We start from the raw sequence: 22,934 nt of genomic DNA on the forward strand, positions 1-22,934 counted from the left end.
GAGACATGAACAGAAGAAATGAGAGACTCGCAGGGCGTATCCAAATAATGGGCAAAATAAGATGACACATAAGAGAAAGTAGAACCAGGGTCAAATAACACAGAGGCATCTCTGCGATAGACTGAGATAATACCTGTAATCACCGCATCTGAAGCAATCGCATAAGGCCTAGCTGGAAGTGCATAGAAGTGGGCCTGACCACTACCGGATCGACCTCCCCCTCTGCGACGACCCCTAGATGATTGTCCCCCACCCCTAGCTAGCTGGGTGGATGGTGAAGTGACTGGAGCTGAAGCTAATGGCTGACCCCTCTGCTGAGATGAACCCCCAAGACGACGAGGACACTGCATCCACATGTGACCCATCTCTCCACACTCATAGCAACTCCCGGGTGCCGGAGACGGGGACTGAAAGGAACCCTTGGCACCGGAATGACTAGCAAACGCACCTGGAATGGAAGAATCCTGAACTGATGGAGCACGTGACGAACCTTGGGCTGGAAGGGCACTGAGTGAAGAATGACCTTGCCGAGAACCGTGAGAACCATGGACCGATGATGCCCCATGATAACCTGGGCAAGCTGACTGAGCATGCCTGAACTGACGGCCTCTGTCGTGCTGAAACTGGCCCCTCGAAGGAGCACCCCCAAAACTACCATGTCCTCGAGGCCTCTTGGCCTCTCTCCCCTCGCGCTCCTAGTGACGAACTGACTCAATCACACGAGCGATATCAATAACCTCCTCAAACGTAGCACCGGACACTCTCTCCCTAGTCATGAGAACCCGAAGCTGGTATGTGAGGCCATCAATAAACCTCCTGATCCTCTCTCTCTCTCTCTCCGTAGCAACCAGCCAAATAGCATGACGAGCTAACTCTGAGAACCTCATCTCGTACTGAGTAACAGCCATATCCCCCTGTCGCAGCTGCTCGAACTGCCTGTGCAGCTCTTCCCTGCGGGACTTTGGAACATACTTCTCCAAAAATAGAGTGGAGAACTGCTACCAAGTAAGAGGTGCCGAACCAACAGGCCTACGCCTCTCATATGCCTCCCACCAAGTGAAGGCAGCTCCCGTAAACTGAAAAGTCGTGAATGCAACCCCGTTGGTCTCCAGAATACCCGCTGTGCGAAGAATCCTCTGACATCTATCCAACAAACCCTGGGCATCCTCGCCCTCTGCACCACTGAAAGTAGGAGGCTGGAGTTTGCCAAACCTCTCCAATCTACTCTGCTCGTCCTCTGGCATAACTGGAGCTACGTAACCCTGAGCAGCTGCCACCGGCTAGGCTAGTGGTGCCTCCGGTGTTTGCAATCCCTGAACCACCTGATCGGGTGTGCGAGCGGCAGGAGTCTGAGAGCCTCCCCCTGCCTGAGAAGTGGTTGCGGCAGTAGAAACTGCGACAGCTTGAGCAAGACTCGTACATACTGTCAAGATCTGAGCCAAGGTCTCCTGAAAACCTGGAATCACAATGGCACAGCTGGTGCCTGAGCTGGTGCTGCTGGAGCGTCTACAACTGGGACCTGATCCCGAATTAGGGCAGCTGGTGGATCTGCAGGTGCTGCCCCAGCTGCTGAGCGGGCTGCACCTCTGCCCCTACCACGGCCTTGACCGCGTCCTCGGCCTCTAGTGGCCCCAGCTGGTGATACTGGTGGTCGTCCATCCTGACCGGTCGCTCGTGTCCTCACCATCTGTGAGAGAATAGAATAACAGAAGTTTAGTACTCGGGTCAACAGATTCGCACGACAAGAATTTCAAGAATATGGAATTTTCCTAAAGGTTCTGCAGCCTCTCGAGGATAAATACAGACGTCTCCGTACCGATCCACGAGACTCTACTAAACCTGCTCATGACTCGTGAGACCTATGTAACCTAGGCTCTGATACCAACTTGTGACGACCCTAAACTCGGACCCGGTCGTGATGGCGCCTCTCGTGAAGACAAGGCCAGCCGACACAACACACAATTCATTTTAAACAACTAAAGCAACACAATTTAAGTCTTTAATATAATAATAATAATCCCTAAATAAAAATGAATAGCACAATTCGCGGAAAACAACCAAACACAGCCCGACATCGGGGTGTCACCAGTCATGAGCATCTAACATAAGTCTCAAAAAGTGGAAAAGGGACTACACAGTCTATTACAAAATCCAGAACTAGGAACAGAAATAATGATATGCGGGAGAAACACTAGGCCGCGAACGCCAAGCAGCTACCTAGTAAATCTCCGAAGATCTGCTGGGAACTATCAACCCTCAGTAGCAGGACCTGTAGCGCCCGAATCTGCACACAGGGGTGCAGGGAGTAAAGTGAGTACTCCAACTCAGTGAGTAATAACAATAAATGAAGACTAAGCGATAAGAAATCACGTTAATAACAACAATATGCTATAAAGAGGCAGAGAAAAATCAGTAAAGTACAAATAAACAGCGTAAATCTCATAGAGCACCTTTTAAGCAGTTAAACAAGTAAATGAAAGGCAGCTAGAAAAGATAAACACATAAAAACCGCCCCTCTGGCACAATAACAACAGAATCAGCCCCTCGGGCAATAACATAGAACAACCCCAGACCCTCGGGCTATATTTCATATCACAATGGGTACCCGCGCTCACTGGGGGTGTACAGACTCCGGGAGGGGCCCCTTACGGCCCAAGCGCAATATCAAGCCATCTCGTGGAATAATCAATAGGCTTCGGCCTCATATCAACAAGCTACCTCATGGCGTACAAATCTCAGGCCCTCGGTCACATAATCATAATCAGTGTATCACCGCTGCGGCGTGCAGCCCGACCCAAAGGTATCCTCACAACACAGGCCCTCGGCGTTGCTCAGTCAGAATCTCATAAGCCACTCAGGCAAAGTAAAACATGATGCTCAGCTCAAAATATCTTTAAAAATATCATTTAAGGTGTTAAAACAGAGTAAACATGGCTGAGTTATGAAAACAGTACAATATAGCATGACTGAGTACAAGTATAAAGTCAAAACGGTGAGGAAATGGCAGTAAAAATCCCCTAAGGATCCAAATAGTTGGCACGAAGCCCAAATATGGCATTTAGCCCAAAACATGATAACATCAAACAATTTGCAATCAAATACGCAGTAAGACAGTCATTCAGGATGGACCAAGTCACAATCCCCAACGGTGCACGACCCCACGCTCGTCATCTAGTGTGTGCGTCACCTCAAAATAGCCTAACGCTGTGTAATCCGGGGTTTCATACCCTCAGGACAACATTTAAAATCATTACTCACCTCAATCCGGCCCGAACTCTAGCTCGCGATGCCTTTGCCCCTCAAATCGGCCTCCAGATGCTCCAAATCTAGGCACAATCAGAAAACCATCAAAATATGCTAAGGGAACAAAGCCCACTCGAAAACAATCGAAAAACAACGAAATTCCCGAAATTAACCAAATCCGACCCCGGCCCACGTCTCGGAATTCGATAAATTTTACATCTTTAGACTCATAATCTCCCCACGAGTTCATACATACCAAAAGCTTCAAAATCCAACCACAAACGCCCCCCAAATTCCCAAGTTCTAGGTCTCCAATTACAAAGCCCTAGTTCTTCAATATTAGGCTTAAATTCCATGATTAATTAGGTAGAATCCACATTAGAATCGAGTATTAAGTCCATAAACCTTACCTCCAAGTGTTTCCCCTTGAACCCCTCTTCAATCCGCTTCAAAAAGCTCCAAAATCGCTCAAAAATGGTGGAAGTTAACCTCAAAATCGCGGACAATGGCTATTAAAACATTCTGCCCAGGCATAAAAAACATTCTTCGCGAACGCGGTCAACGCCTCGCATTCGCGAAGCACAAATTAACTTTGACCAAAAATCCTCTTACTCGATCACGTCCAGTCCCTCGCGAACGCGATGGTTTCCTCAGCCTGACCTTCGCGAACGCGATGAACAAATCAACCTACCCAGCTGCCCAACTTCTTCTACGCGAACGCGGAGCCTCCCTCGCGAACGCAATGCACAACAAGCCCAGCCCTTCGCGAACGCGGAGCTTTCCTCGTGAATGCGAAGGCTAAAATCCTCAGCCTCTTCAACTAACTCTTCGCGATCGCGAGGGCCTACTCGCGAACGCGAAGGCCATTTCTCTGCAACACTAAACAACAATTTTCTGCAACTCTCAACATCTAGAAATGATCCGATTGACCACCCGAAACTCACCCGAGGCTCCCGGGACCTCAACCAAATATGCCAACATATCCCCTAACATCATTCAAACTTTTTCCAATCTTCGGAACGCTCAAAACAACATCGAAACACCAAATTTGCATCGGGCCTGAGAATTCCAAAATCTTCTAAATTACGCTTTTGATCAAAAACCCGACCAAACCACGTCCGAATGACCTGAAATTTTGCACACACATCTAAATGACACAACGGAACTACTGCAACTCCTGGAATTCCATTCCGACCTCTATATCAAAATCTCACCTATCAACCGAAAAACGCCAAAAGTCCAATTTCGCCAATTCAAGCCTAAATCTACTCCGGACCTCTAAAACACATTCCGATCACGCTCCTAAGTCCCAAATCACCTCCCAAAGCTATCCGAACCATCGGAACTCACATCCGAGCCCTCTAACACATAAGTCAATATCCGGTTGACTTTTTCAACTTAAGCTTTCTTAAAAGAGACTAATTGTCTCAAACCTTCTCAAAACCTTTCCGAACTCGAGCCAACCTACCCGATCACATGTAGAATCGATAAATAAAGCAATAAGAAGTTGAATGGGGGAAACAAAGAGGTAACTCATGAACGACTGGCCGGGTCGTTACACGCGATGACCTTATAGCCCATTTGAAAAGGTATTGCAATCAGCTAAGAGGTACGGGAGGAAAGGAAGAATTACTGATGGCTTATTTTGGGGAAAGCCTTACGAGAGTAGCCTCCGGATGGTTCATGGATCAAGACACCTCTCGCTGGCATGTATGGGATGACATGGTCTGGGCCTTTGTCAGACAATTTCAATACAACATCGACACCGGTCCGGACCGCAATTCCCTTTCAAACCTGAAAGAGAAACCAACTAAAAGTTGCAGGGAATATGCCATTAAATGGAAAGAGCAAGCGTATAGTTTTAAGCCGATAAACCTGAGCTACTCACTGTCATCCTTCAGGCTCAAGAGCCAGATTATTTTCAAAACATGATGCCCGTGGTGGGCAAATCCTTCTCGGAAGCAATCAAAATTGGGGAAATGGTTGAGAATAGCCTTAAGACAGGCAGAATTATAAGTCAAGCAGTTCTCAATGCCGAACTCAGGTTGTCCAAATTGAATCTGATAATTTTAGTGACTCGAATGAGAAGGATGAACAAACCATGATGACATCAAGGTCGAGAAGAGGTCCCAGGAGAACATCTCGAAGGTATGAGCAGCCTCATCAGGTTTTTGATGATTCCCTTGAGCACTACTATCCACCTCAGAACCCATAATACTCTGTTGCTCCACCTCAGTATGTTGTCCAGCCACAAAACACCCTAGAAAGCGAGCACGAGCATCACAAAGCCTCCACAAAATTTTCAAGTGCCCACCCACATCCAAGCCAGGGGTATAAAAGGGAACAAAGGTTGAAGGATAATTTTACACCAATAGGAGAGTCATATGCAAGCTTGTTTGAGAAATTAAAGCATTATGACACGATTGCACCTATTCCTCCAAATTATATGGACCCACGTGCAAGAAGCTTTGACCCTGCTAAAAGATGTGAATATCATTCCAATGCCCAGGGGCACGATGTTGAAAGCCACCGGGATTCGAAAAGAGAAATAGAAAGGATGATCCAGGAAAAACTGATTGAAATTGGAGAAGGCCCTGGGGATTCTGATGAGCAAATTGGTGGCTAAATGTCAAGCTTTAGTGATTGAAAAGTCATTCCCTCCTCTCTAGGAAAGAATATTGGTAGCTTGTTTTGATGTTTTTTCTCTTATCTGGGTTATTTCAGGGTTGCGATCCAGATTTATTTGTTTTATTGAGTCAAACTCTTCTATCCATTTATTTTATCTGTGTGAGTCTTCTCTACTTGTTCTGTTGCTACTTTCATTTTCTGGGTTATTTCAAGGTTGTAATTCAGATTTTAGGCATTTTTTTATTGTCAAACCCTTCCATCCTTTACTTAATGAAACACTGTTTGTCCTTTTGTGTCATTCCATGCTTAGTTCTTTCGCTGCTAGTTCTAGTGACATGACATGCATGCGGAATTTTTGGCCAGATCTTAGAAAATTGATTTAAATTTGAATTGGACAACTGAGAAAAAGACTCTCTTTAGGATGAAAAAGAGTTGAAATACCTTGAAATTAAGCTCGAGTAAAATTCATGTTGAACTAGAATAGTCATACCCGTGGAGGTTAAGGATCTTTACCTTCAAAATTATTGTGAAAATCAGATTTGGGAATGTTTAATCATTTGAAGTTTGGTGGAAAGCTTGACATTAAAAGATGAAAAGTGTCTTTTGACCACGACACACCAAGAAGATAGACATGTTCATCAATGTTGTGGCCGCGAAAGGATACTATGTTTGGCTTTCTCAAGGCTGGGAGGCCCTTTTTCTGCTACCCAAATACTTTATACGCTTTGTTATCCCTTTTGAGATTGTGTTATTTTCTTTGACTACCCTCTTTTGGAATCAAGTTTAGAGTCAAAAGTCAAATAAGAAAATGAAAAAAAAATGAAAAGAAAAGTTTATGCTCCGAGAGTACAAATTGTGGAAACTCTTAGAAAGTTCAAAAAAATAAAATAAAGAACAGTCAAAGGTCCATGCCCCCAGAAAATAAAAGCTAGGGAAACTTGTTTTGAAAATAAAAGAAGAAGAAAGAAAAAAAAATGAAAAATAAAGAGACAAAAAAGAAAGACAAAGGAACACAAAGAAAGACAAATAATAATTAGTGTAACGATCCGGCCGGTCGTTTCGAGAGTTATAGCCCTGCTTCCCCATTTCTGCTTCTTTTTGTGTTCTTCAGCTATATTATGATATGTCGGGTCAGTTGGCTCGGGTCTGGAGTGGTTTCGAAGAGGATTTGAGACACTTAGTCTCTTTATGAGAAGCTTAAGTTGGAAAGTCAACCGGATGTTGACTATTGTGTAAATGATCTCGGATTTGAATTTTAATGGTTTTGTTAGCTCCTTTAGGTGATTTTGGACTTAGGAGCGCGTTCGGAATGTGCTTTGGAGGTTCGTAGTAGAATTAGGCTTGAATTGGCGAAAGTTAGAAATTTGGCGATTTCGAATCGGTAGTGGAAAATTTGATATCGGGTTCGGAATGGATGTTCGAAAGTTAGAATAGGTTTGTGGTGTCATTTGTGACGTGTGTGCCAAATTTGAGGTCATTCAGAGGTGAATTGATAAGTTTCAGCGTCGTTTGTGGAATCTGAAAGTTTATAAGTTCTTAGGATTGAATTCGCGGGTAATTTGGTGTTTTGATATTGTTTTGAGTGATTCGAAGGCTCGACGAAGTTCGTATCTTCAGTTGAGGTCTCGTGGGCCTCAGGTTGATTTCGGATGATTAACGGAACAAGTTTGAAAATTAGAGGAGTTGCTGAAGTTGGAACTCAGCTGCCATAATCGCACCTGTGGATGTCTCATCGCAGGTGCGAGTCCGCAGAAGTGAGCGGGGGATCACAGATGCGAGATTGGAGGAGCTGGGTAGAAGGCACAGATGCGATGAAGTTCCCGCACCTGCGATGGTCGCAGAAGCAGAAGAGAGGGCGTAGGTGCATATGTTGCTCCGTAGGTGCGATGTCAATTTCGCACCTGCGATGATCGCAGATGCGGTCTAGAGGCGCAGAAGTGGTCCAGGGATTTAAGTGATTTCCCGCAGATGCGGAGATTTTTGCGCAAAAGCGGCACCGCAGGTGCGCATATTGAGCCGCATGTGCGAAAAGCCTAGGCAGAACCTATAAATAGAAGACTTCGCAAATTTTTGCTCATCTCCACCATTTTGAACACGAACTTTGGAGCTTTTGGGAGGATTTTTGAAGGGGATTCAAGGATATTCACTGAGGTAAGTTTCTTGAGCTCTATTATCATTGGCTATGGTATTTTTCCGTTGATTTCTCACCTAATTAGTGGAGTTTTGAAGTGAAAATTGGCGGTTAGGGCTTGGAATTTTGGAGAGTGGATTTTGGGGATTCGAGGGAGCAAATGATGTCGGATTTTAATGAAATTGGTATGGTTAGACTCATGAGTAAATGGGCTTTCGGGTTTAGTCACTTTTTTCGGATTGCGAGACGTAGGCCTGGAGGCCTGGTTTGAGCCAATTTCGGGATTTGAGTCCAATTTAATATTTTTTTCTCGACGAATTGGTTCCCTGGAATATATTGATTGTGTTGTATTACTTTTGGCTAGATCCGGGACGTTTGGAGGCCGATTCGAGAGGCAAAGGCATTACGGAGTACGATTTCGCTCGGATTGAGGTAAGTAACGGATATAAATCTGGTCCTGAGGGCATGAAAACCCAGATATCGTGTTGTATGACTATTTTGGAGGTGACACACATGCTCGGTGACGGGCGTGTGGGCTTGCACCGTAGGGATTGTGACTTGGTCCATCCCGTGAGACTGTAGAATCGATTAGCCTACTGTTTACTACGTGTTCCCTTTGTTTTTATGGAAATTGATTGCACTTCATGTTGGAAATCCTATTTAGGCCTTGTGATATCACTTTTGAGACCCGTGAGGTCGTTTACTTCCTGAATTAACTGCTATTAGCTATTTTAGTTCTCAATCATGATATTATTTGCGTATTTTACCTCCGTCCCTTCCTATTTATCATTGATACATGTTATTATCTTTGTTTGGGATGAATTCTATGTTTTTCTGAGAGCCCAAGGGACTGGAGAGGTTGGTGACTGAGATAGGGCCTGAGTGCCGAGTTGTGAGCTATGTGAGAGTATATAATGGATCGGGTTGCACGCCGCAATGAGCCCCAGGGCTAAATATGTATATATTGGAACGGGTTGCACGCCGCAACAAGCCTTCAGGCTGATTATTTATATTAGATCGGGTTGCACGCCGCAACGAGCCTTATGGCTGTTCATATATTGGATCGGGCTGCACCTAATCCATTGACACAAATAGTTCATGGGAGAAAATTAAGCTATTTGGGCCCTGGAGGACTGACAGGGCGCACTGCTAGTTTTCGGATACGAGATATCCATCCTAGTCACTATGGACGTAGGCCGCAGTGATATAGCGCTTGGGCTGAAGGAGCCCCTCCGGGGTCTGCACACCTCCAGTGAGCGCAAGTACCTTTTGAGTATGATTATTGAGGGCTGAGAGCCAAGTGATTGAGCTATTGAGATGAGTGGAGTGACTGTTTGAGAGGTTGTACTTGTTTTTAGTTAATTGTTGCACTCAGTTGTTACTTGTCCTTGTTGTACAAATTTCTGATAAACTTAATCTGGTTTACTTGAGCATGAGCTGACGTGACTTAAACTAATGAATTTGAAAGCATGACTGTTCTTATTTGAAAGATATTGAGATCACTACTTCTCTGTTCCCTATTTATTTGTGTTACTTACTGAGTTGGAAGTACTCACGTTACTCCCTGCACCTTGAGCTCGTGCGTGGTGACTGCACGGAGATCTACGAGGTAGCTGCCAGCGTCCGCAGCCCTTAGCTCTCCTTCCATTGTTGTCTTTCTTTCTGTTTTTTGTGTCACTTAACGAATTATTATAAACTTTGATTCTAGACGGTTGTAGATGCTCATGACATAGTTACACCCCGATGTCGAGCTATCTTTCCGCATTTTATTTTGAGTTGAACTATTTTATGAATTTTTTAGTATGAAAAAGCTTTAACTTATCTATTAATGCAATATCGAAGTGTGTTGGAAGTGTGTCGGCTTTCCTAGTACCATGATAGGTGCCATCACGACATGATTTAGTTTTGGATCTCGACGAGTTGGTATTAGAGCCTAGGTTACATAGGTCTCACGAGTCATGAGCAGGTTTAGTAAAGTCTTGCGGATTGGTATGGAGACGTCTGTACTTATCTTTGAGAGGCTGCAGAACCCTTAGGAAACTTCACATTCTTGAATTCTTATCGTGCGAACCTGTTGATTCTGGTAACTAAACTTATGTTATTCTACTCTCTCATAGATGGTGTGGACACACGCTACCCGTCAGGATGGACGGCTACCAGTACCACCAGTTGGGGCCGCGAGAGGCCGAGGTCGCGGTAGAGGCTGTGGTAGGGGTAGGGGTGCAGCCCGCACAGCAGTTAGGGCAGCACCTGCAGATCCACCAGTTGCCCCAGTGCAGGATTAGGTCCCAGTTACTGATGCACCAGCGGGACCAGCTCAGGCACCGGCTCTGCCCTTCGTGATTCCAGGTCTTCAGGAGACCTTAGCTCAGATTCTGACCGAGTGCACCGGTCTTGCTCAGGCGGTCTCAGTGCTACTACAGCAATACTTCCCAGGCCGGGGGAGGCACTCAGACTCCAGTCGCACGCACAGCCGAGCAGGTTGTTTAGTGACTCCAGACACCGGGGGCACCACCAGCCTAGCCGGTTGCACCTGCTCAGGACTATGTGGTTCCAGTCATGCCTGATGATGAGCATCGTAGATTGGAGAGGTTTGGTAGACTTCAGCCTACGACTTTCAGCAGTGCAGAGGGCGAAGATGCCTAGGGTTTCTTGGATAAGTGCCAGAGGATTCTCCGTACAGTAGGTATTCTAGAGACCAGTGGGGTTTCGTTCACTACCTTACAGTTCTCCGAAGCTGCCTTCACTTGGTGGGAAGCTTATGAGAGGCGTAGGCCTGTCGGTGCAGTGCCCCTTACCTAGCAGCAGTTCTCCATTCTCTTCCTGGAGAAGTATGTTCTGCAATCCCGTAGAGAGGAGCTGCGCAAACAGTTTGAGCAGTTGCGTCAGAATGATATGACTGTGACACAGTACGATATGAGATTTTTTGAGTTCGCTCGTCATGCTATTTGGTTGGTTCCCACAGACAGGGAGAGGATCAAGAGGTTCGTGGATGGCCTCGCATATCAGCTACGGATTCTTATGGCTAGAGGGGTGACCGGTGCTACATTTGAGGAGGTTGTTGACATTGCCCGGGAGATAGAGTCTGTTCGCCGCCAGGAGCAGGCTGCGAGGGAGGCCAAAACGCCTCGGGGATCAGGAAGTTTTGGTGGTGCTTCTTTTGGAGGTTCCTTTCACCACGGCAAGGGCCGTCACTTCAGGCATGCTCAGACGGCTTGTCCAGTTCACTGTGGCGCATCATCTGGCCATGGTTCTCACAGTTCACATCAGGGCCACTCATCTCTCAGTGCCCTCCCAGCTCAGAGTTTGACTCATGCACCATCAGCTCAGGGTTCATCCATGCCAGGTTCTTCTACAAATTATCCCGGTGCTCAAGGCTCCCTTCAGACCCCACCACCCGCACCGGGGAGTTGCTACGAGTGTGGAGAGTTTGGTCATATCAGGAGGTAGTGTCCACGCCTAGTGGGAGGTCCAGCTCAGCAGCAGAGGGGTTAGCCTTCGACTTCACCACCCGCTCAGCCCGCTCGGGGTGGAGGTCAGTCACCTAGGGGTCGCCCTAGAGGGAAGGCCGATCAGGTGGCTGTCAGGCCTGTTTTTATGCACTCCCTGCCATACCAGATGTTATTGCTTCAAACGTCGTGATCACAGGTATTATCTCAGTTTGCCACAGGGATGCCTCTGTATTATTTGATCCTGGTTCCACTTTTTCATATGTGTCGTCGTATTTTGCTCATTATTTGGATACGCCCCGCCAGTGTCTTGATTCATCTATTCATGTATCTACATCGGTGGGCGATACTATTGTTGTGGATCATGTATATCGGTCATGTGTAGTGACTATTGGGTGACTAAAGACTAGAGTGGATGTGTTGCTGCTCAGTATGGTTGACTTTGATGTGATAATGGGCATGGACTGGTTGTCTCCGTGACATGCTACTCCAGACTATCATACTAAAACGGTGACGTTGGCTATGCCGGGAGTGCCATGGATTGAGTGGTGAGGTTTTTCGGATTATGTTCCCACATTTCATTCTTGAAGGCCCAGCAAATGGTTGGGAAGGGTTGTCTTTCTTATTTTGCTTTCGTATGGAATGTCAGTGTAGAGACTCCTACTATTGATTCAGTTCCGGTGGTGAGGGATTTTCTGGATGTGTTTCCTGCAGACCTGTCGGGCATGCCGCCGGATAGGGATATTGACTTCGGTATTGATTTGGTGCCGGGCACTCAAGCTATTTCTATTCCACCAAGGAATTGAAGGAACAATTTCAGGAACTCATTGATAAGGCTTTTATTCGGCCTTGTGTGTCACCTTGGGGTCCACCAGTTCTATTTGTGAAGAAGAAGGATGGCACTATGAGAATGTCTATTGATTAGAGGCAATTGGACAAGGTGACAATCAAGAACAAGTATCCCTTACCTCATATTGATGATTTATTTGACTAGCTTTAGGGAGCAAGGGTATTCTCCAAGATTGATTTGAGGCCAGGGTATAACAAGTTAAAGATTAAGGACTCGGACATTCTTAAGATAGCTTTCAGGACCCGGTATGGTCATTATGAGTTCTTTGTGATGTCTTTTGGGCTGACCAATGCCCCACCAGCATTCATGCATTTGACGAATAATGTGTTCCAGCCTTATCTCGACTCGTTTGTTATTATATTCATTGATGATATCCTGGTGTACTCTCGTAGCTAGGAGGAGCTTGCCCAGCATTTGCGAATTGTGTTGCAGTGGTTGAGGGAGGAAAAACTTTATGCTAAGTTCTCTAAGTGTGAATTTTGGCTCAGCTCGGTGGCGTTCTTGGGGCACGTGGTGACCAGTGAGAGTATTCGGGTTGATCTGAAGAAGATAGAGGCGGTCCAGAGTTGGCCCAGACCGTCCTTCGCCATAGAGATTCGTAGCTTTTTTGGTTTGGCGGGTTATTATCGTCGGTTCGTGCAGGGTTTCTCTTTTGTTGCATCACCCTTGACCAAATTAACCCAAAAGGGTGCTACTTTCAGGTGGTCGAACGAGTGTGAAGCGAGCTTTCAGAAGCTTAAGACTGCCTCGACCATAGCTCCAGTGTTAGTTCTGCCATCAGCTTTAGGCTCTTATACAGTATATTGTGATTCTCCTCGAGTTGGTATTGGGTGTGTTTTGATGCAGGAGGTATTGATTTCTTATGCTTCTCGTAAGTTGAAGCCCTGTGAGAAGAATTACCCTGTTCATGATCTGGAGTAGGCTACCATTGTTCATGCGTTGAAGCTTTGGAGGCATTATCTCTATGGTGTTTCTTGTGAGGTGTTTACCGATCATCGTAGCCTCCAACACTTGTTCAAGCAGAAGGATCTCAATTTAAGGTAGCGGAGATGGTTGGAGCTGCTAAAGGACTATGGTATTATTATTCTGTATCATTTGGGAAAGGCTAATGTGGTGGCCGATGCCTTGAGTAGAAAGGTAGTGAGTATGGGTAGTCTTGCATTACTTCCTGTTTGTGAGAAACCCCTTGCAGTTGATGTTCAGGCCTTGGCCAATCGGTTTGTGAGATTGGATATTTTGGAGCCCAGTCGGGTCCTAGCTTGTGTGGTTTTTCGGTCTTCCTTGTTTGATCGTATCAGAGAGCGCCAGTATGATGATTCTCATTTGCTTGTCCTCAAGGACAAGGTTCTGCATGATGATGCCAGAGATGTGACTATTGGTGAGGACGGGGTATTGAGGATGCAGGGCTGGTTATGTGTGCCCAATGTAGATGGGCTTCGGGAGTTGATTCTAGAGGAGGCCCACAGCTCGCGGTACTCCATCCATCCGGGTGCTGCGAAGATGTGCTAGGATTTGATACATCACTATTGGTGGAGGAGAATGAATACAGATATAGTTAGGTTTGTAGCTCGATGTCTCAACTATCAGCAGGTGAAATATGAGCATCAGAGACCGCGTGGCTTGCTTCAGCAAATAGAGATTCCAGAGTGGAAGTGGGAGTGGATCACCACGGATTTCGTAGTTGGGCTCCCACGGACCTCGAGGAAGTTTGATGCTATTTGGGTGATTGTGGATCGGCTGACCAAGTCCGCGCACTACATTCCTGTGAGGACTACCTATTCTTCAGAGCGGTTGGCTGAGATTTACATTAGAGAGATTGTTCGCCTTCATGGAGTGCCAGTTTCCATAATTTCAGACAGAGGCATGCAGTTTAAATCGCCGTTTTAAAGGGCCGTGCAGCGAGAGTTGGGCACTTAGGTTGAGGTGAGCACATCATTTCACCCTCAGACAGACGGTTTGTCCGAGCGCACTATTCAGATATTGGAGGACATGCTACGCACTTGTGTCATTGATTTTGGGGGTTTGTGGGACTAGTTTCTGCCACTCGCGGAGTTTGCTTACAACAACAATTATCAGTCGAGTATTCAGATGGCTCCATATGAGGCTTTATATGGGAGGCAGTGTAGATCTCCAGTGGGTTAGTTTGAGCCGGGTGAGGCTAGGCTTTTGGGTACAGACATGGTACAGGATGCTTTGGACAAGGTGAAAGTGATTCAGGAGCGGCTTCGCGCGACGCAGTCAAGACAAAAGAGTTATGCTGACAGAAAGGTCCATGATGTGTCTTGCATGGTTGGGGAGAAGGTCTTGCTGAAGGTTTCACCCATGAAAGGTGTTATGAGATTTGGAAAGAAGGGCAAGTTGAGCCCTGGGTTTATTGGGTCGTTTAAGGTGCTTCAGAGGATTGGGGAGGTGGCCTATGAGCTTGCTTTACCGCCCAGCTTATCGAGTGTGCATCTAGTATTTCATGTTTCTATGCTCCAAAAGTATATCGGCGATCCGTCTCATGTCTTCGATTTCAGCACGGTTCAGTTGGATGGTGATTTGACTTATGATGTGGAGCCGGTGGCTATTTTGGAGCATCAGGTCCAAAAGTTGAGATCAAAGGAGTGCAGTGGAGAGGTTAGCCCGTGGAGAAGGCTACTTGGGAGATCAAGCGGGAGATGCAGAGCAGATACCCACACCTATTGGAGACTCCAGGTATGTTCCTAGACTCGTTCGAGGACGAATGTTTTTTTAAGAGGGGGAGGATGTAACAACCTGGCCGGTCGTTTCGAAAGTTATAGCCACGTTTCCCCATTTCTACTTCTTTTTGTGTTCTTCAGCTATATTATGATATGTCGGGTCAGTTGGCTCGGGTCTAGAGTTGTTTCGGAGAGGATTTGAGACACTTAGTCTCTTTATGAGAAGCTTAAGTTGGAAAGTCAACCGGATGTTGACTTATGTGTAAACGATCTCGAATTTGAATTTTCATGATTCTGTTAGCTCCGTTAGGTGATTTTTGACTTAGGAGCGCGTCCGGAATGTATTTTGGAGGTCCGCAATAGAATTAGGCTTGAACTGGCGAAAGTTGGAAATTTGGTGATTTCGGTCGGCGATGGAAAAATCTGATATCGGGGTCGGAATGGATTTCTGGAAGTGGGAACAGGTTTTTGGTGTCATTTTTGACGTGTGTGCAAAATTTGAGGTCATTTGGACGTGATTTGATAGGTTTCGGCGTCATTTGTGGAATTTGAAAGTTTAGAAGTTCTTAGGCTTGAATTCGGGGGTAATTTGGAGTTTTGATGTTGCTTTGAGTGATTCGAAGGCTCGACTAAGTTCATATGTTGATATATGACTTATTGGTATGTTCGGTTGAGGTCCCGAGGGCCTCGGGTTGATTTTGGGTTGTTAACGGGACACGTTTGGAAATTGGAGGAGTTGCTGAAGTTGGAACTCAGCTGTCATAATTGCAGACATCCGCAGGTGCGAGCCCGTTGAAGCGACAGGGGGTCGTAGATACGAGGTTGGAGGATCTGGGCAGAAAGGCGCAGGTGCGATGAAGTTCCCGCATCTACGATGGTCACAGAAGCGGAAGAGAGGGCGCAAGTGCGTGTGTTGTTCTGCAGGTGCGTTGTCAATTCCGCACCTGCGATGATCGCAGATGTGGTCTAGAGGCGCAGAAGCGGTCCAGGGATTTTAAGTGATTTTCCACAGATGCGGAGATTTTCACGCAAAAGCGGCACCGCAGGTGCACATATTGAGCCGCAGATGCGAAAAGCCTAGGCAGAACCTATAAATAGAAGACTTCACGAAGTTTTGCTCATTTCCACCATTTTGAACACGAATTTTGGAGCTTTTGGGAGGATTTTTGAAGGGGATTCAAGGATATTCACTAAGGTAAGTTTCTTGAGCTCTATTATCATTAGCTATGGTGTTCTTCGGTTGATTTCTCACCTAATTAGTGGAGTTTTGAAGTGAAAATTGGGGGTTAGGGCTTGAAATTATGGAGAGTGGATTTTGGGGTTTTAAGGGAGCAACTGATGTCGGATTTTGATGAAATTATGGTTAGACTCGTGAGTGAATGGGCTTTCGGGTTTAGTGACTTTGTCGGATTCGAGACGTGGGCACAGTGGCCGGTTTGAGCCAATTTCAGGATTTTAATTTAGTAGTTTTTCTTGAGGAATTGGTTCCTTGGCATATATTAATTGTGTTGTATTACTTTTGGCTTGATTCAGGACGTTTGGAGGCCGATTCGAGAGGCAAAGGCATCGCGGAGTAGGATTTTTCTCGGATTGCGGTAAGTAACGATTATAAACCTGGTCTTGAGGGTATGAAACCTTGGATATCGTGTAGTATGACTATTTTGGAGGTGACGCACATGCTAGGTGATGGGCGTGTGGGCGTGCACTGTAGGGATTATGATTTGGCTCGTCCTGTGAGACCGTGGAATCGATTAGCCTACTGTTTACTACGTGTTCCCTATGTTTTTATGGAAATCGATTGCACTTCATGTTAGAAATCATGTTTAGGCCTTGTGATATCACTATTGAGACACGTTAGGTTGTGTACTTGCTGAATTAACTGCTATTAGCTGTTTTTGCTCTCAGTCATGATATTACTTGCGTATTTTACCTCCGTCCCCTCCTATTTAGCATTCATACATGTTATTATCTTTGTTTGGGCTGAATTCTATGTTTTTCTAAGAGCCCGAGGGACTGGGGAGGTTGGTTACTGTGATAGGGCCTGTGTACCGAGCTGTGAGCTATGTGAGAGTATTTAATGGATCGGGTTGCACGCTCCAACAAGCCCTAGGGCTATATATGTATATATTGGATCAGATTGCACGCCGCAACGAGCTGGCTGATTATTTATATTGGATCGGGTTGCATGCCGCCACGAGCCTTATGGTTGTTCTTATATTGGATCAGGTTGCACGCTGCAACGATATAGCGCTTGGGCTGAATGAGCCCCTCCAGAGTCTGCACACCCCAAGTAAGCGCAGTTACCTATTGAGTATGATTATTGAGGGCTGAGAGCGGAGTGACTGAGTTGTTGAGATGAGCGGAGTGACTGTTGCCTTGAGAGGCTGTACTTGTTTTCAGTTAAATGTTGCACTTAGTTGTTACTTGTCCTTATTGTACAAATTTCTGATAAACATGATAGTTGGTTTACTGGAGCATGAACTGACGTGACTTACACTTATGAATTTGAAAGCATGACTGTTCTTATTTGAAAGATATTGAGATAATTGTATTTGCATAGCTTGTCTCTACTTCTCAGTTCCCTGTTTATTTTTGTTACTCACTGAGTTGGAAGTACTCACGTTAATCCCTACACCTTGTGTGCAGATCCAGGTGAGACCAGTCGCAGGGATCGTTGAGCTCGTGCGTGGTTGACTGCTCGGAGATCTACGAGGTAGCTGCCAGCGTTCGCAGCCCTTGGCTCTCCTTCCATTGTTGTCTTTCTTCTGTTTTTTTGGCATTTGATGGATTATTGTAAACATTGATTCTAGATGCTCATGACTTAGTGACACCCCGATGTAGGGCTATCTTTCCGCATTTTGTTTTTGAGTTGAACTTTTTTATGAAGTTTTTAGTGTGAAAAAGCTTTAACATATCTATTAATGCAATATCGAAGTGTTCTGAAAGTGTGTCGGCTTGCTTAGTACCACGATAGGCGCCATCACGAAAGGATTTAGTTTTGGGTCGTGACGGTTAGGTCGAATGTAACTGTCAACCAAATAAAAGGAAAAAAATGAATAAATAAATCCAAAAATCCCTAGTATCTGAAACTGGGGCAAAAATTTTATTTCACTTTTGAAAAAGCCGATTCCAAGAGTTGTAAGTCTACAACCCCCTCATTTGGAGTCAAGTTTGAGCCTTCATGTCGTTCCTTCTTTCCAACCCTATCCTAAAACCTTCCAAATAAAGACCTCCTCATCAGCGTTCAAGAATGCTAAGAGACGCATGCAATGCGCAACAATTGTCACACGACATAGAATACTATCAAGTTGCTCACAAAAGAAAGCCAACAAAAAAAAGGGAAAGAAAAATAAAGAAGAACAATGAGAGAGTCTTACTAGTGAAAACCCTCACGGGCACGTAATGCACCGATAAGGAGAGATAAAATAAATGAGAGAGACTTGTTGGTGAAAATCCGTCGGGGCACCACTAGTCGAAAGTGAGTTGAGAAGCTGATGCAAAGGATTGGCACAAACAAGCTCGACTTCAAAGGTCATAAGAATGGTAAAAGGGGAGATTGGATTAGTTTCATAGATCGGTTGTTAAGTCCAAAATGCATGTCATGATCATTAAGGCTAGTTATTATAAAAACTCTTCCTTCTGTCCTTCTTGAGAGGGGCATTTCTTATTGATACCGTTTCTTTGCATCATTGTGTCCATTCACTCTGAGTCAGTCCTTGTCAAAACAAGCAAGAAGATTTCAAAATTTTCTACCAGCTTTTCAGTTGCACAAAGTAAATTTGGCCAGCATACTCAGATGTTACAGTCAACATGCCTTGAGGATTCATGCAAAGGGTTTCTCCCAAAAGACTCTTGTCAGCCTACTTGGCTAAAGCAAGCAAAGATAACCTCAAGTTTAATCAGGGACTCTCTGTAGTACTGAACAAGGACTATAAAGTGTGCACATCATGCAAAAAGCACTTACCAGTTGTGACTCTCTCTGACAAACAAATTGCTCAAAAAGCAAGAAGCCCTCCAAGATATCAGAGGTCATCTAAGCAACGATCTCAAGTTGGGATAAGGCTGATTGAGACACAAATACAAATGATACTGGCTGTGAAACAATCAGGGTTGATGCAGAGCAAAAGTCTCTTGAGACCGACTCAAGCTGATTGAGCAAAGGCCAAGTTGCCGAAGACTCGGGGCCACAAACCGACCACCACTTTCAAAACTGACAAAGTTTTCTTTATTTGAAATAGGAACAAAGCAGTGCAAGGAAAGTGCTTAAAAAACCGAAGAAAAAGAAGAGAAGAGAAGAGCCGACAAAGGGAAGTTTCTCAAATCTTTTCCTTTATTTGTCTTGTTAGTGTGCATAAAATCTTGCCATTGCTCTTCACATTTTTTCCTCCTAGGGTAATACGTCCTAGTCTAATGGATTTTCCTTCCAATAAAAATCTTAGTCTGATGAATATTTCTCTTAAGATAAGAAAACCTAGTCTGATGCATTTTCTCCTAGGATAAAAATCTTAGTCTGATGAATCTTTCTCCTAGGATAAATGTCTTAGTCTGATGAATCTTTCTCCTAAGATAACAAAAAAGAAAAGAAAAAAAACCCTAGTCTGATGAATCTTTCTCCTAAGATAAATGTCTTAGTCTGATGAATCTTTCTCCTAAAATAAGAAGCCTAGTCTGATGAATTTTTTCCTAGGATAGAAATCTTAGTCTGATGAATCTTTCTCCTAAGATAACAAAAAAAAATACCTAGCCTGATGAATTTTCTCCTAGGATAGAAATCTTAGTCTGATGAATCTATCTCCTAAGATATAAAAACCAAGTCTGATGAATTTTCTCCTAGGATATAAATCTTAGTCTGATGAATCTTTCTCCTAAGATGAAAAAGAAAAAAAACTAGTCTGATGAATCTTTCTCCTAGGATAAACGTCTTAGTCTGATGAATCTTTCTCCTAATATAAGAAACCTAGTCTGATGAATTTTCTCCTATGATAGAAATCTTAGTCTGATGAATCTTTCTCCTAAGATAATAAATTAGAAAACCTAGTCAGATGAACTTTCTCCTAGGATAGACGTCTTAGTCTGATGAATCTTTCTCCTTAGATATAAACAAACCTAGTCTGATGAATTTTCTCCTATGATAATTTAAAAAAAAGGTCAGGATTTATAAAAGAAAAAAAATTAAAAAAAAAAGAAAAGAAAAGAAAAAAGGTCAATTGTTCATGCCCTCGGAAAATAAGCGTTGGAGCAATTTAGCTAAAAAATGTTTTTGCTTAAAGAAAAAAAATAAACGAAATCCAAAAATCCTTCTTGGTTCGTTGTAGACATAGGGTCGCCACTCCCTAGTCTCTTTTCCAACATCGGGTATCCACTCCCTTGTTGATTTTGTCTTAGACATAGGGTCTCCACTCCCTACTCGCTTTTCCAACATAGGGATTCCACTCCCTAGTTGATTTTGTTTTAGACATAGGGTCTCCACTCCCTAGTCGTTTTGTCAACATAGGGTCTCCACTCCCTAGTTGATATTTATTTTAGACATAGAGTCTCCACTCCATAGTCTCTTTTCCAACATAGGGTCTCCACTCCCAAGTTGATGTTATTCTAGACATATGGTCTACATTCCCTAATCGCTTTTCCAACATAGGGTCTCCACTCCCTAGTTGATTTTGTTTTAGACATAGGGCTTTCACTCCCTAGTTGCTTTAATTTTAGACATAGGGTCTCCACTCCCTAGTCTGTGTTTTCTCAGGTTACACCATTCCCGACCATTTATTTCTTTCAATAAAGAAGTAGCATAGAGTTTTGTTATCAATAACCCAAGAAATTTTCCTAGAGAAAACTCGGGCAGAAAATTTTCATTTATTTGTTTGTTTTGTTTTCTGAGCAGGTTTTACCTCCAGGCACAGGGTTCGAGATGACCAAAAGAATAAGTCTCAATTCATATTAAATGAAAAAAAGAAAAAAAAGGAAGTGAATCCAAAATGTATAAGTAGATGAAAGATGTGAACTGCTCAAAACAGTACTAAAGTCACGAGCACTGCATTCCCCGTTTTATCAGACGAGACCATAAAAGAATGAACTAGCATGAAGGACCATTCAAGACTCAAGTGTCACGACCCAAACGGATGGGTCGCGACGGGCACCCGGTACCTTATTCAACCGAGTACCTACATAATGTATCTTTTCATGTCATACTATCGTAGATAACTGAGCCGAAAGGCTGCCGTGAGATAAGTAGAATACAACATGTGATACCAACTTATACACAAGACATACGGGCCTATAAGACCAAAATAACCATTCGTACACTGAACATAGGCCGACAAGCCCATACAATCATATACGTACATGACATCTGTCTACAAGCCTCTAAGAATACATAATTTTCATAAAGGTCGGGACAGAGTCCCGCCATACGAAACAATACACGTCTAAATCATATAACCAAACAAGAAACTCCGAAGCAAATGGAGCGCACCAACATCTTCCGCTGAGCTGATAGCCTATCTGGATGGCTCTCGACCTGTCTATCGGGACCTGCGGGCATGAAACGCAGCGTCGCCAAGCAAAAGGGACGTCAACACAAATAATGTACCGAGTAAGTAAAGAATGAAAATCAGTAAATAATAGGCATGAGAGAAACATGGAGTAAAACACTCGACATGTACGTTTGCACAGCTCTGTGAATCACTTAATATAATAATGTCATGCATATGCGTTTAAATGTCATACCATGCATGGGTATATGCGTTCATAACATCATCAAGCCTCTGAGGGTATCACATCATATCATCTTGGCCACTGTGGGCAAATCATCAACGTATACTAGCTGATCAGGTGGTGGTGCGTATATAACGCCGTAACCTTTTCCCATATTCCATATACATATAATATACAAATATACGCGTGTATAACGCCATCTGGTCATGGGTCAATCTACATGAATGCAATTCATGAGAAGTACGTCAATAAAATATTTCAAAGTATCATAAGACCATTATGACTTTGATTAATATCATGAAATAAACTTTATCAACTTACGTATTTTCTGAGACCCATGAACATCGAGACATAAGCATAGATTTAGTATTTCTATGAATAGAGTCATTTATGGAAATTGTGCATTTGCTCGTTTCGTTTGTGTCGTATAGATCATGCCAAAAGAAAGAAGGGATAGCCTTAACATACCTAAGCCGGTTCTCCGGACAATCCCTATAACACACGACAATGGCGACAAAACACGTGACGGCAAGACCATAATACGGTTTCAGTTTCCTAAAGGCGTTTTGCAAAGCGAGCGCCAATTTTTCTAGGTGAGGATATCTAGTTTCGGCTTCACCTAAGGTCCTGCTAACATAATAAATTGGAAATTGCGTACCTTGTTCTTCCCGAACTAGGACTCCAGTTACCGCTATTTCCGATACTGCCAAATACAAAAATCGGTGGCTCTTATTGGAGGACCTCGAGATGAATCACCCTAGGGAGGCGATGCGCCCGGTTAGCTATTGAGAAAGATTGCACCCGTACTCTGATAGAATCGCAAAATTCCGTTGCTAATATTCTAAGAAGTTTCGTACGAACTTAACTAACTTACAATACTGTCAAGTATCATCTTGGAGAAAACCTTCTTTCTGAACAATTTCATTAATTTTAGAGACACAAAAACGAATTGAAAATGGGTTTTAAGTCTTTTTGGAATAAAATGTTGTTTTGTATTGCAATTCCTAGAAATGAAGTGTCTTGCCATTATCAATTAGGCTTCCACCTTTCCATTCAATTGTAAGAGTCATATCACGACCCAGATTTCCCACCCTCGGGAGTCGTGATGGCGCCTACTAATGAGAGCTAGGCAAGCCAACCCTTAATTACCTTTGCCATTAACCAATTTACCTCTTTTAGCAGTTATCAGTAACATCATGAAAATAGCGGAATAAAATAAATAAGCGGAAGTCTTAAATTAA

This window comes from Nicotiana attenuata, chromosome 6, assembly GCF_001879085.1.
Source record: "Nicotiana attenuata strain UT chromosome 6, NIATTr2, whole genome shotgun sequence".
Lineage (NCBI taxonomy): Eukaryota > Viridiplantae > Streptophyta > Magnoliopsida > Solanales > Solanaceae > Nicotiana > Nicotiana attenuata.